The 12,471-nt window shown below is 36.9% G+C and overlaps 2 long non-coding RNA genes across 2 annotated transcripts; both read right to left on the reverse strand.

Annotated features, from left to right (window-relative positions):
- Positions 1–1,365: 1,365 nt before the first annotated feature.
- Positions 1,366–2,689, reverse strand: LOC141689167 (uncharacterized). Its single transcript, XR_012562269.1, has 3 exons — positions 2,471–2,689; positions 2,272–2,349; positions 1,366–1,410 (listed from the first exon to the last, which is right to left on the reverse strand). It is a non-coding gene; the product is annotated as an uncharacterized LOC141689167 (long non-coding RNA).
- An 8,131-nt stretch (positions 2,690–10,820) lies between these two features.
- Positions 10,821–12,144, reverse strand: LOC141689166 (uncharacterized). Its single transcript, XR_012562268.1, has 3 exons — positions 11,926–12,144; positions 11,727–11,804; positions 10,821–10,865 (listed from the first exon to the last, which is right to left on the reverse strand). It is a non-coding gene; the product is annotated as an uncharacterized LOC141689166 (long non-coding RNA).
- Positions 12,145–12,471: the final 327 nt, after the last annotated feature.

The raw sequence follows: 12,471 nt of genomic DNA on the forward strand, positions 1-12,471 counted from the left end.
ACTCAGCCTTATCGGCTCTCTGTTGTATATTTCACAACAGTTTTTCCAAAATGGAAGAAAGGGACTATACTGGAATAAACCACGTATCGGTGATCAGCCGAATACGAAATTTTCTCTACTAGTAGAAGGAATACAAACCTAGCCGCCTTTGGGCTCATCAAGACACTACACGGTGGTTGCCCATTGCCGTGCAAGTCCGAAAGTCAATGGTCATATAGACCATATAACCGTACAATGCGCCACTCCGCGCTTGCATAATGCGCCACTCCGCGCCTGGTCACTGCCTGATACCACTCCGTACCGGGCAGGCCACATTCCAGTCCCAAAACAATTATATCTTTTGCTCAAAATCCTTTTTCGAAGGAATAGGTCGTTAAAAGTTGACCTTTAAATAAGATGATTTATTCATCACTTTTAACTCAATTGATCTTTGGGAGTTGTCGGATTTTTGAATTTAAAATCATTTTCAAATCCCTATCTGTAGTAGGGTGACACGTATATTACTCACTTGTTCTTTATTGAACGAGGAAGCAAAACTCTTATGCTTCAAGACTAAGTTTCCTAAGGTTTTGATACGTTTCAAATGATTAATCTCTTTCAAGAGTTTTGAATAATTTAGAAAGTACCTTTGGGAATTATGTCTATTTTTAAATAAGTTTTTAGAAGTCCGAAGATATTAAATATCTAAGGTCTCATAATTATATAAGAGGGATTTAATGAATTGATAAAATCTTAAGTACAAAGTATTTCTAATTAAGGTTCAATGAATTAATAAAAACCTTAAATACAAAATATTTTGTGAATAAGGTCAACGAATGGAGACACCTTAATCAAATAATCAAAACATGATTTGGTATCCTATAATTGCTCTTTGAATAGTTAAATCTTTATTAAATAACGTGAAATTATTTATAAACTATTCAGTATATTTTTAAATACTTTCTGGATATTTAATAATCCCTTAAATATCGCTTTATAAAATAATCAATCAAGTAAGGGTGTCCCTTAAATGAATAAACCAATATTTCTCGAAGTTTAAGTCAAAATCTCAATCGTTCGCTTGATATATATATTACGCGAACGTACTTCGTTTATCGAAATAGAAATCTTTCGCGTCCGGCTCTCTCCGGAATTAAATCATTATTAAAATATCTTCAACTCCCATTATCATATATTATATTTGAAATACGTTTCAACTTCTCATACTCGTGTAAAACGAAATTTGTTTTCGTAAACAATCGCATAATTCGTATGCATTGATATCCTAGACAAGCATATATATATTTGAACTGTAAATCATGGCATCAATATCACAACAGTATATATATAGCATGGATAGTATGAGATAGGGTTTCGAAAACTTGCCTCGAGTAATCGAAGTGGTATGGTATCTGGTGTTTGGTTGGCGATCTATAAACAAGAACCAACGGTCTAAGTTAGTACGCGATTAACGTCTCGCTTTTATTAAGCAACTTTCGCAACTACTCAAGTATAACAAATCTCCGATCGTCACATTCTGAACACTTATATTCTCACTTTATAACATGGTCGAGTTTTGAAATCGATCGTTCGCTTTAGAAAGTCCATTTCGAGTTTTAAGCTCGAACGTGAGAAAACGCGCGTCAAAACTAGGTTTTTATGCGTTTCTCGCTTGCGCTTGCTTTACCAAAATATTTTTATAAAATCTAAAAATTAATATTTTCTCAAAATTCTTTTTGGACAGTCTTCTCTACTATCATATCCATTTTTCATAATTTTTCCAGAATCTCGAAATTATTTTAACTACTTCAAAATCACCATGCAAGTGGACTTAAGTGCAGTTGGCTAATCGCAGAAATGTTTTACACTAAAACGACCATAACTCCTAAACCGTAAATCTCCTCATGATGATCTACACATGTATAGAAACAAAAAAACAAGATCTATCTGCTCATGGCCAGTGGTTTTCAAATTTTAACAATTTTCATGGCCGAATGCCCTGCAGAAAACAGATCAAGTGCAAGAATGCCCAAACTCAATTTCTACTACTTGATCTTAACACAATCACTACCTATAACCATCATAAACACAAGTACTTCTCAAGATTCACCCACATGAACCTTATATGCTCTATATAGTACCACATACATGGATTACAACTCAACATCTCAAGTCTTTAGCAAGAACATAATCAATACAAACTCAAACAAACACAATCCTTTGGATCTTAACACTACAACAAACATAACTCTTAAATTCAACCATAAAACCTTAAAAGGTTGAAAGTTATACCTTCTTGGATACTAGGAAGGTTAGTGCTAGGATGATTGAGGCTTGGTTTGCTTAGAAAACACTTAGAAGGGCTAGATCCTTAAGAAACAAAACAAAGAAACAAGTTAAAATTTCGGAGTTACCTTTCAGCACCTCATTCAAACATTTTTATAAAATTGAAAAAAAATAATTTGAGGCTGAAATTTGGTACGAAGCTTACCCATGATATAGAAAAGCTATGGTAAAAATTTCATGATATTTGAATGAGTATATTTTGAGTTATGAATTTTTCTTTCTCCCTTGCTCAGAAAATCCGAACTGCTGGAATGAAAAATGGGAGAGCTTTAAGTGAGGGAAAAGTGGTTGTTTTCTTTTGTGACTAAAGTGTGGGAGTGTATAATGAATATATGGGATGTATGCAGCAGATTTGATAATAATTTGGCAAAGGTATGGGTTGGTTTGATTGTGTGGTGAAGTGAGAAAAGGGAGAAGTATGGCTTGTGTACTTGTTGTCTCCCATCACTATTCAACACTATTCCACTAACTATTCTAGTTAGCTTCTAATCATCTAGTTACACTCCTAACTACTAGTTAGGACTTGGTTATGCATGGCCAACTTGCATGGGATTTAATTTCCCATTCGTTTATTTATCGTAAATGCAATCGTCGTTCCATTCCGATAGTTTCCACGTATAACGACTTGTTTCGTAGCGATTTCTTTTATCGCTTATAATCCTATAACCAATTCCATTCCTTATCTTGATCATAGAAATACCTTGATATATTATTTATTTCACGTAGTACTCCCGGTTCTACGCCATTCTTTACGGATACGAAAACACGTAGTATAATTGTGAATCTTCGAATTCCGTCGGCTTTTACATTCACTTATTTTCCTCGATAAACAAGAATATGATCTCGGATTCTCAAAATTCCACTATTCATTTAATGATGATCCCCATACGTATTACTTAATTAGCTCAAGTTACTATTCACAGAAGTTTTAAAATATTACAAAAATCAGGGTTCTTACAGTCTCCCCCCCTTAAAAGGATTCCGTCCCGGAATCAACTCACAAATAGATGGGGTTACCTTTCTCGCAGGTGGCTCTCTAATTCCCAAGTCGACTCCTCGACCTTGGGATGTCTCAATAAGAATCTGAATAGTTTGACACTCTTGTCCCTGAGTACTTGCTCTTTTCAACCAATGATTTCAACTGGTTGCTCAATGTAGGACAGATCTAGTACTTACTCATGTTTCACTATATTCTTGGTATCCGCATTATACTTTCTCAACATTGGCACATGAAAAACACTATGAACCTGTTCAAGGTTTAGAGGTAAAGCCAATTCGTATGCCATGGTTCTATTTGTCACAAAATCTCAAAGGACCCATATATCGGGAACTCAACTTCCCTTTTTTTTCCAAATCTCATCAGTCCTTCCCATGGTGACACTTTCAAAAATACCTGGTCATCCACTTCATACTCTCTGTCTTTTCATGCTAAGTCGGCATATTTACGTTGTCGGTCTTGGGCTGCCGCTAAGCATCCTCTGATCAACTCAACTATGTCCCTCGTTCTTTACACCAAGTCGGGACCTAGTAACTTTCTTTCACCAACTTCATCCCAATACAAGGGTGAATGGAACCTCCGACCATATAGCGCCTCATGTCGGGGCATTTCTATACTCGCATGATAACTATGATTATAGGCAAACTCTATCAAAGATAGGTGTTCATCTCAATAACCTTAAAAATCAATTACAAAATTTCTCAACATGTACTCCAATGTCTGAATGATTCACTCACTTTGTCCATCGGTTTGGGGATGGTATGCAATACTCACATTCAGTTTGGTTCATAAGCATTCCTGAAAGCTCCTCAAAAAAAATCTGGAGTTGAATCGGGGATCTCTGTCAGATACGATAGCTACAGAGACTCCATGTCTTATCACAATTTCCTTGATGTATAGCTCTGCTAATCTATCCACCATGTAGGTTTTCTTGATTGGAAGAAAGTATGCTGACTTGGTCAGTCGATATATAATTACTCATATTGCATCACGGTTAGCCTTAGCTCGGGGAAATCCTACCACAGAATCCATGGCTATTTGTTCCCACTTTCACATCGGAATTCCTAAGGGTTGTAGGAGTCCCATCGGTCGCTGATGTTCCACCTTCACTCTTTAACAGGTCAAACACTTACTGACCCAATTGGCCACGTCTCTTTTCATGTTGGGTCATCAATAATATTCCTTTGGATCTCGGTACATCTTGGTACCTCCAGGATGAATTGAATATCTAGAATTATGTCCTTCGCGTAAAATTTCATCTTTTAATTCTCAAACATTCGGAATCCAAATCCGGTTCGCATACCTCATAATTCCCTTCTCATCTTTCTCATATTTGACTTTTTCTCAGTCAAAGATTCTCGCTCTTCATTCGTCTTCTCTTCCTGATAATGTCCCATCTTTTCTAACAATTCCAGTTCTAATTTGATCTCAATTAGTCCATCAGTCCCTTTACCAATGACTTCACCTCTATCTCCATCTCCTCGAGTTCTCTCACTAGTTCCTCCGGCGTTGTCAACATCTTGAGTCTCTCTTTACTACTAAGGGCATCGGCCACCACATTGGCCTTCCCTGAGTGATATAAAATCTCACCGACATAGTCTTTCATTAACTCTAACCATCTCCTCTGTCTCCTGTTGAGTTCTTTCTGAGTAAATATATACTTAAGGCTCTTATGGTCAGTGTAGATCTCACAATTTTCTCTGTATGGATATTGTCTCCAATTTTTCAAAGCAAAACTATTACTGCTAATTCTAATTCATGAGTAGGGTATCTTACTTCATATTCCTTCAGCTGCCGTGAGGCATAAGCAACCATTTTCCCATGCCACATGAGCATGCATCATAATCCTTTATGTGACGCATCACTATAGATCACAAAATCACCCTTTCCATCGGGCAATGCCAGCACGAGGGCTGATACCAAACTTCATTTCAATTCCTGAAAACTTTCCTCACATTTTTCATTCCACACAACCTTTTCAAAACTGGTTAATTCCCAAAAAGTTCCTACTTCCGTAAGTGTGGTTATTCTTTCTCATTGGAATACTGCCTCAATATTGGTAGGGTCAACTAACACTCCTTCACTGCTCATCAATTGTCCTAAGATCTGAACTTCATTTTGCCAGAATTTGTACCTTGAGAATTTGGAAAACAACTTTTCTCTTCTCAATGCTTCTACCACTATCCTCAGATATTCCGCATGCTCTTCTTCCGTTTTAGAATAGACTAAAATATTATCAATAAAAAAATAATGACGCACACGTCCAAATACTTTTTAAACACTCGATTCACAAAGTCCATGAAAGCTACTGGGGCATTCTTTAGCCCGAACGACGTCACCAAGAACTCATAATGTCCATACCTCGTGCGAAATACGGTATTTGTCCCCTGTTTTAATCTTCAGTTAGTGATATCCCATTCTTAGATCGATTTTCAAAAAGTGTACCACTCCTTCAAGTTGGTCAAACGAATCGTCAATTCTAGAGAGAGGGTATCTGTTCTTAATAGTCAGCTTATTCAGTTCCCTATACTATGTGCACAATCGCATACTACCGTCCTTCTTTTTGACAAACAACATTGGTGTGCCTCATGGTGACACATTAGGTCTCATCATTCCTTTATTCAACAGTTCTTGCAACTGTGAAGTCAATTCTTTCATTTCAACCGGGGCTAGCCTATATGGGGCTTTTTGAAACTGATGCCATTCCTGATGCTAATTCGATAGCGAACTCTATCTCTCGGTCAGGTGATAATCCTGAAAGGTCTTTGGAAAACACATCCTCAAACTCGTGAACAACTGGTATGTCACATACATCGGGGCTTCTCTCTTGGTACCCGCCACGTATGCTAAATACTCTTTGCTATCTTTCCTCAATAATTTCTTCGCTTAGCAGTATTCAAAAATTTCTGGGTCTGACGCTGACCCTTAATCACAATTTCCTTGCCGTTCGGCATTCGGATTTTAACTTTCTTTCCTTTATAATCAATCTGAGCACCATTGCTCGATAACCAATCCATTTTTAAGACCACACCAAATTCTCTCAGCCTGAAAGGAATTAAGTCCAACTTAAAGTCCTTCCCTCCTAGTTCCCACTTGCAGATTAGATGAATCTCATTAATTGGAACAACCTCTCGATTCACTATTTTTATTCGCAATAATTCTCGCGTTGGAATCACATTAAGTTTTAACTTGGCCAAAAATCTCGCGATATAAAATACTTAGTTGCTTCAGAATTAAACAGAATATTTGCAGTAACCAAATTGAGTAAAAGGTTACCTGCTATCACGCCCTAGCTGGGTTGGGGCAGTTGCTAGAATAATGTCCTGGTTGGTTGCAATTAAAGCACCTCAGTAGCTCTTTTCCCACATTACATACCTCGGGATGTTTCTCCCCACATGACTTATGATCTGGTAGGGGTGACCGAAACTGGTTATGAAACGTAGTCCTATATTGACCACCTCCCTGGGTGATACTCTTTCTTACCGGTTCGCTAAAGCTATTTCCGCCAGCTACAGTAGTGGCGAACCTGGTACCCACTGCGGGTTGGGACATCACTCCCCTCTCAGTCCTAATCGGAAACTTCTGTTTATCGCTCTGCCGCCTTGGCTTCCGAACTCCTCTTCTTGCTCTCTTCCTCTTTTTGACTTTGCTCACTATCTGCCTCTACAATCGAGGCCTTTTTGCACATAGTCTGTTATCTCAAGTAATGACACTCGATCCTGAATCCATTGTTTCAGCCCTTGCTGAAATCTCCTCGCCTTTTTCTCTTTCGTGTTCACAAACTCCGGCACGAATCTCGACAGTTCAATAAATTTGGCTTTGTACACAGCCACTGACATCTTATCTTACTTAATCTCTAGAAACTTCAACTCCATCTGAGCCTCCATAAACCTGGGAAATACTTTTCCCCATGTGATAATCACATCAGTCTCCAGGGTTCCTTTAGGTTCCCACTAATAATTTGCTTCTCCTTTTAACACATAACTGGTGAACACAGTCTTTTGCGTCTCTTCTATGGGCACTATCTCAAAGCTCTTTTCCATTTCTTTCAGCCAAGCTCTGGACTTAATAGGTTAGCAGTCCCTTGAAATTTCTGGGGGTTTTAACCACTTAAAGGCCTTAAAGACATTAGTAACTGGAACATGATCCACCTGGGTTGAGGGTGACAATTTAAATTCTCTCGAAGAAGATTCATAATTTGGTCCATGGGGTTTCCTCTCTGGCCTTCCCCCTCGTTAGTATCCATAGTTTCTTCTTCATTGTAATCCTCTAAGCCGAATTCATTATATTCGACTTCCTCGTGTTCTTGGTTATTTTGGTTTACCAATTCAGCAGGGTTTGCTCTAGTTTCCCAATATGTCGGGGTGGCATCGTTATGCTATTATAAAAGATCACCAATATAACATTATTCGCGTCTCTACTCATTATGTTAAAGTCGCTTAATAACTCACTTTGTCACAAATACATTCTTCATTCCTCTTTAGTTACTCACAACGTTGTGCCCACGCACCTGATTTGATGCGTTAACAAAAGACGACATCCTGCCGAGAATATACACGTAGCTCCTAGTGACATCCCACTCTTGGAATTCTGCGTCAGACTTATTGGTCTTCTCCTCCAGTAGTTCGGAGCTTGCTGCGTTGATTGCAGGAGCATGAAACTTTTCAGAAATTATTCTGTCGATTCTCGCTTTCCGTGTCGAACCATAATGGCTTAACGGATGAAATGATTTCGTATTATCGCATAGCATTCTCATCTTGGGACACGCTAAAATCTTCCTTATAGGACATAGATTCCTCAATAGTATAGCGAATACCCTTCTTGGTAGAATCGCTGTTCGTCATGTATTGAACCCTTATTATCGGAACAATACTTTCAACCAATTCAGGTAACGTAATAACCTTAATAGTAAAAGAATTAAGCATCTTGATTCTTGCCTAATATGTCTCCTCAAGGACACTCTATAAAGAGCTATGAGTGGCAAGACTCGGGTTTTCCAATCAACCTATGGTATTGGGGTATCGTCTTCATCCCGCTTTCTCCGGAGACTTAGCTCCACTTCTATATCAACATTATAAAAAAAATCATGTACAATTTTCTCCTTTCCTCATTATGTCGATCTTAAACGATTCCATCAATTTCCGTATAACACTTCATATAAACACTTCAACATAACTCCTGGTAGTCCATCAACAAACTCTATTAGCTCAACCAATGGACTCTCTTTCGCATATAACTCTTAGCAATCTTTTCTCTGAGTGCTACAACTCATTCTCTTCCCTTAATGTTGGCTTTTCAATCGACTGTTAATAACTCAACCAATGCCTCAACTCTTAAGGCTAAGGTCCCCTTGGGTACTACCGTCGCGACTACTCCATAGTAATCCGACTACGAACTCGATGAGAGTTCTTTTTAACTTTTAGATCCTCAGTCTACCCATTTTACTCTTACTGTTTCCAAGACTTATAACCTTTGGCTCTGATACCATTTCTGTAACACCCCCAAATCCAAGGTCGTGAATTCGGGTCGTTACGATCACTTATTAATTAAATAATTCTCTTTTCACAATATTACTCGACCTTTTATTCAAGCTCACACACACACACAGGTTATATGCTTGGAACAGTATCAAATAAATCATCTCCACTTATCTACCTGACGGGGCTAGCGCACAAAAAGCCTACAGAACTCACGAGCTTTCCTTACCCGCCTACGGACAGCAGTCCTGGTCTGATCCATGTTGGTAGTCTGTTGTGATATGATATATAAAAGCAAGGGTGAGCATTATAGCTCAGCAAGGTATAAATCCCCATAATTAAGTATGTAAGGATAAATAAAACCAATAATTATACTTTGTATCTCCAAAGCGTTCTGAAAGTTTATATGCTTGTCAAATTTATAATATTCTCAAAATCAACTACAATAATATATCCACTGAATACTTGTATCCATCTCTTTCTCAAAATCATTTTATACTCGTACTCATTTTATTTCAAAATCTTAAGATGTTACTCGAACCAAGATTCTCAAATGGGTGTGATATATATTCATCAACATCCCAATTTAAAACTCAGCCTTATGGGCAGATTTCTCAAATGGATTTGATATATATTCATCAATATCCTTGTTTTAAACTCAGCCTTATCGGCTCTCTGTTGTATATTTCACAACAGTTTTTCCAAAATGGAAGAAAGGGACTATACTGGAATAAACCACGTATCGGTGATCAGCCGAATACGAAATTTTCTCTACTAGTAGAAGGAATACAAACCTAGCCGCCTTTGGGCTCATCAAGACACTACACGGTGGTTGCCCATTGCCGTGCAAGTCCGAAAGTCAATGGTCATATAGACCATATAACCGTACAATGCGCCACTCCGCGCTTGCATAATGCGCCACTCCGCGCCTGGTCACTGCCTGATACCACTCCGTACCGGGCAGGCCACATTCCAGTCCCAAAACAATTATATCTTTTGCTCAAAATCCTTTTTCGAAGGAATAGGTCGTTAAAAGTTGACCTTTAAATAAGATGATTTATTCATCACTTTTAACTCAATTGATCTTTGGGAGTTGTCGGATTTTTGAATTTAAAATCATTTTCAAATCCCTATCTGTAGTAGGGTGACACGTATATTACTCACTTGTTCTTTATTGAACGAGGAAGCAAAACTCTTATGCTTCAAGACTAAGTTTCCTAAGGTTTTGATACGTTTCAAATGATTAATCTCTTTCAAGAGTTTTGAATAATTTAGAAAGTACCTTTGGGAATTATGTCTATTTTTAAATAAGTTTTTAGAAGTCCGAAGATATTAAATATCTAAGGTCTCATAATTATATAAGAGGGATTTAATGAATTGATAAAATCTTAAGTACAAAGTATTTCTAATTAAGGTTCAATGAATTAATAAAAACCTTAAATACAAAATATTTTGTGAATAAGGTCAACGAATGGAGACACCTTAATCAAATAATCAAAACATGATTTGGTATCCTATAATTGCTCTTTGAATAGTTAAATCTTTATTAAATAACGTGAAATTATTTATAAACTATTCAGTATATTTTTAAATACTTTCTGGATATTTAATAATCCCTTAAATATCGCTTTATAAAATAATCAATCAAGTAAGGGTGTCCCTTAAATGAATAAACCAATATTTCTCGAAGTTTAAGTCAAAATCTCAATCGTTCGCTTGATATATATATTACGCGAACGTACTTCGTTTATCGAAATAGAAATCTTTCGCGTCCGGCTCTCTCCGGAATTAAATCATTATTAAAATATCTTCAACTCCCATTATCATATATTATATTTGAAATACGTTTCAACTTCTCATACTCGTGTAAAACGAAATTTGTTTTCGTAAACAATCGCATAATTCGTATGCATTGATATCCTAGACAAGCATATATATATTTGAACTGTAAATCATGGCATCAATATCACAACAGTATATATATAGCATGGATAGTATGAGATAGGGTTTCGAAAACTTGCCTCGAGTAATCGAAGTGGTATGGTATCTGGTGTTTGGTTGGCGATCTATAAACAAGAACCAACGGTCTAAGTTAGTACGCGATTAACGTCTCGCTTTTATTAAGCAACTTTCGCAACTACTCAAGTATAACAAATCTCCGATCGTCACATTCTGAACACTTATATTCTCACTTTATAACATGGTCGAGTTTTGAAATCGATCGTTCGCTTTAGAAAGTCCATTTCGAGTTTTAAGCTCGAACGTGAGAAAACGCGCGTCAAAACTAGGTTTTTATGCGTTTCTCGCTTGCGCTTGCTTTACCAAAATATTTTTATAAAATCTAAAAATTAATATTTTCTCAAAATTCTTTTTGGACAGTCTTCTCTACTATCATATCCATTTTTCATAATTTTTCCAGAATCTCGAAATTATTTTAACTACTTCAAAATCACCATGCAAGTGGACTTAAGTGCAGTTGGCTAATCGCAGAAATGTTTTACACTAAAACGACCATAACTCCTAAACCGTAAATCTCCTCATGATGATCTACACATGTATAGAAACAAAAAAACAAGATCTATCTGCTCATGGCCAGTGGTTTTCAAATTTTAACAATTTTCATGGCCGAATGCCCTGCAGAAAACAGATCAAGTGCAAGAATGCCCAAACTCAATTTCTACTACTTGATCTTAACACAATCACTACCTATAACCATCATAAACACAAGTACTTCTCAAGATTCACCCACATGAACCTTATATGCTCTATATAGTACCACATACATGGATTACAACTCAACATCTCAAGTCTTTAGCAAGAACATAATCAATACAAACTCAAACAAACACAATCCTTTGGATCTTAACACTACAACAAACATAACTCTTAAATTCAACCATAAAACCTTAAAAGGTTGAAAGTTATACCTTCTTGGATACTAGGAAGGTTAGTGCTAGGATGATTGAGGCTTGGTTTGCTTAGAAAACACTTAGAAGGGCTAGATCCTTAAGAAACAAAACAAAGAAACAAGTTAAAATTTCGGAGTTACCTTTCAGCACCTCATTCAAACATTTTTATAAAATTGAAAAAAAATAATTTGAGGCTGAAATTTGGTACGAAGCTTACCCATGATATAGAAAAGCTATGGTAAAAATTTCATGATATTTGAATGAGTATATTTTGAGTTATGAATTTTTCTTTCTCCCTTGCTCAGAAAATCCGAACTGCTGGAATGAAAAATGGGAGAGCTTTAAGTGAGGGAAAAGTGGTTGTTTTCTTTTGTGACTAAAGTGTGGGAGTGTATAATGAATATATGGGATGTATGCAGCAGATTTGATAATAATTTGGCAAAGGTATGGGTTGGTTTGATTGTGTGGTGAAGTGAGAAAAGGGAGAAGTATGGCTTGTGTACTTGTTGTCTCCCATCACTATTCAACACTATTCCACTAACTATTCTAGTTAGCTTCTAATCATCTAGTTACACTCCTAACTACTAGTTAGGACTTGGTTATGCATGGCCAACTTGCATGGGATTTAATTTCCCATTCGTTTATTTATCGTAAATGCAATCGTCGTTCCATTCCGATAGTTTCCACGTATAACGACTTGTTTCGTAGCGATTTCTTTTATCGCTTATAATCCTATAACCAATTCCATTCCTTATCTTGATCA

Source organism: Apium graveolens, chromosome 10 (assembly GCF_009905375.1).
Source record: "Apium graveolens cultivar Ventura chromosome 10, ASM990537v1, whole genome shotgun sequence".
In the NCBI taxonomy this organism is placed as follows: domain Eukaryota; kingdom Viridiplantae; phylum Streptophyta; class Magnoliopsida; order Apiales; family Apiaceae; genus Apium; species Apium graveolens.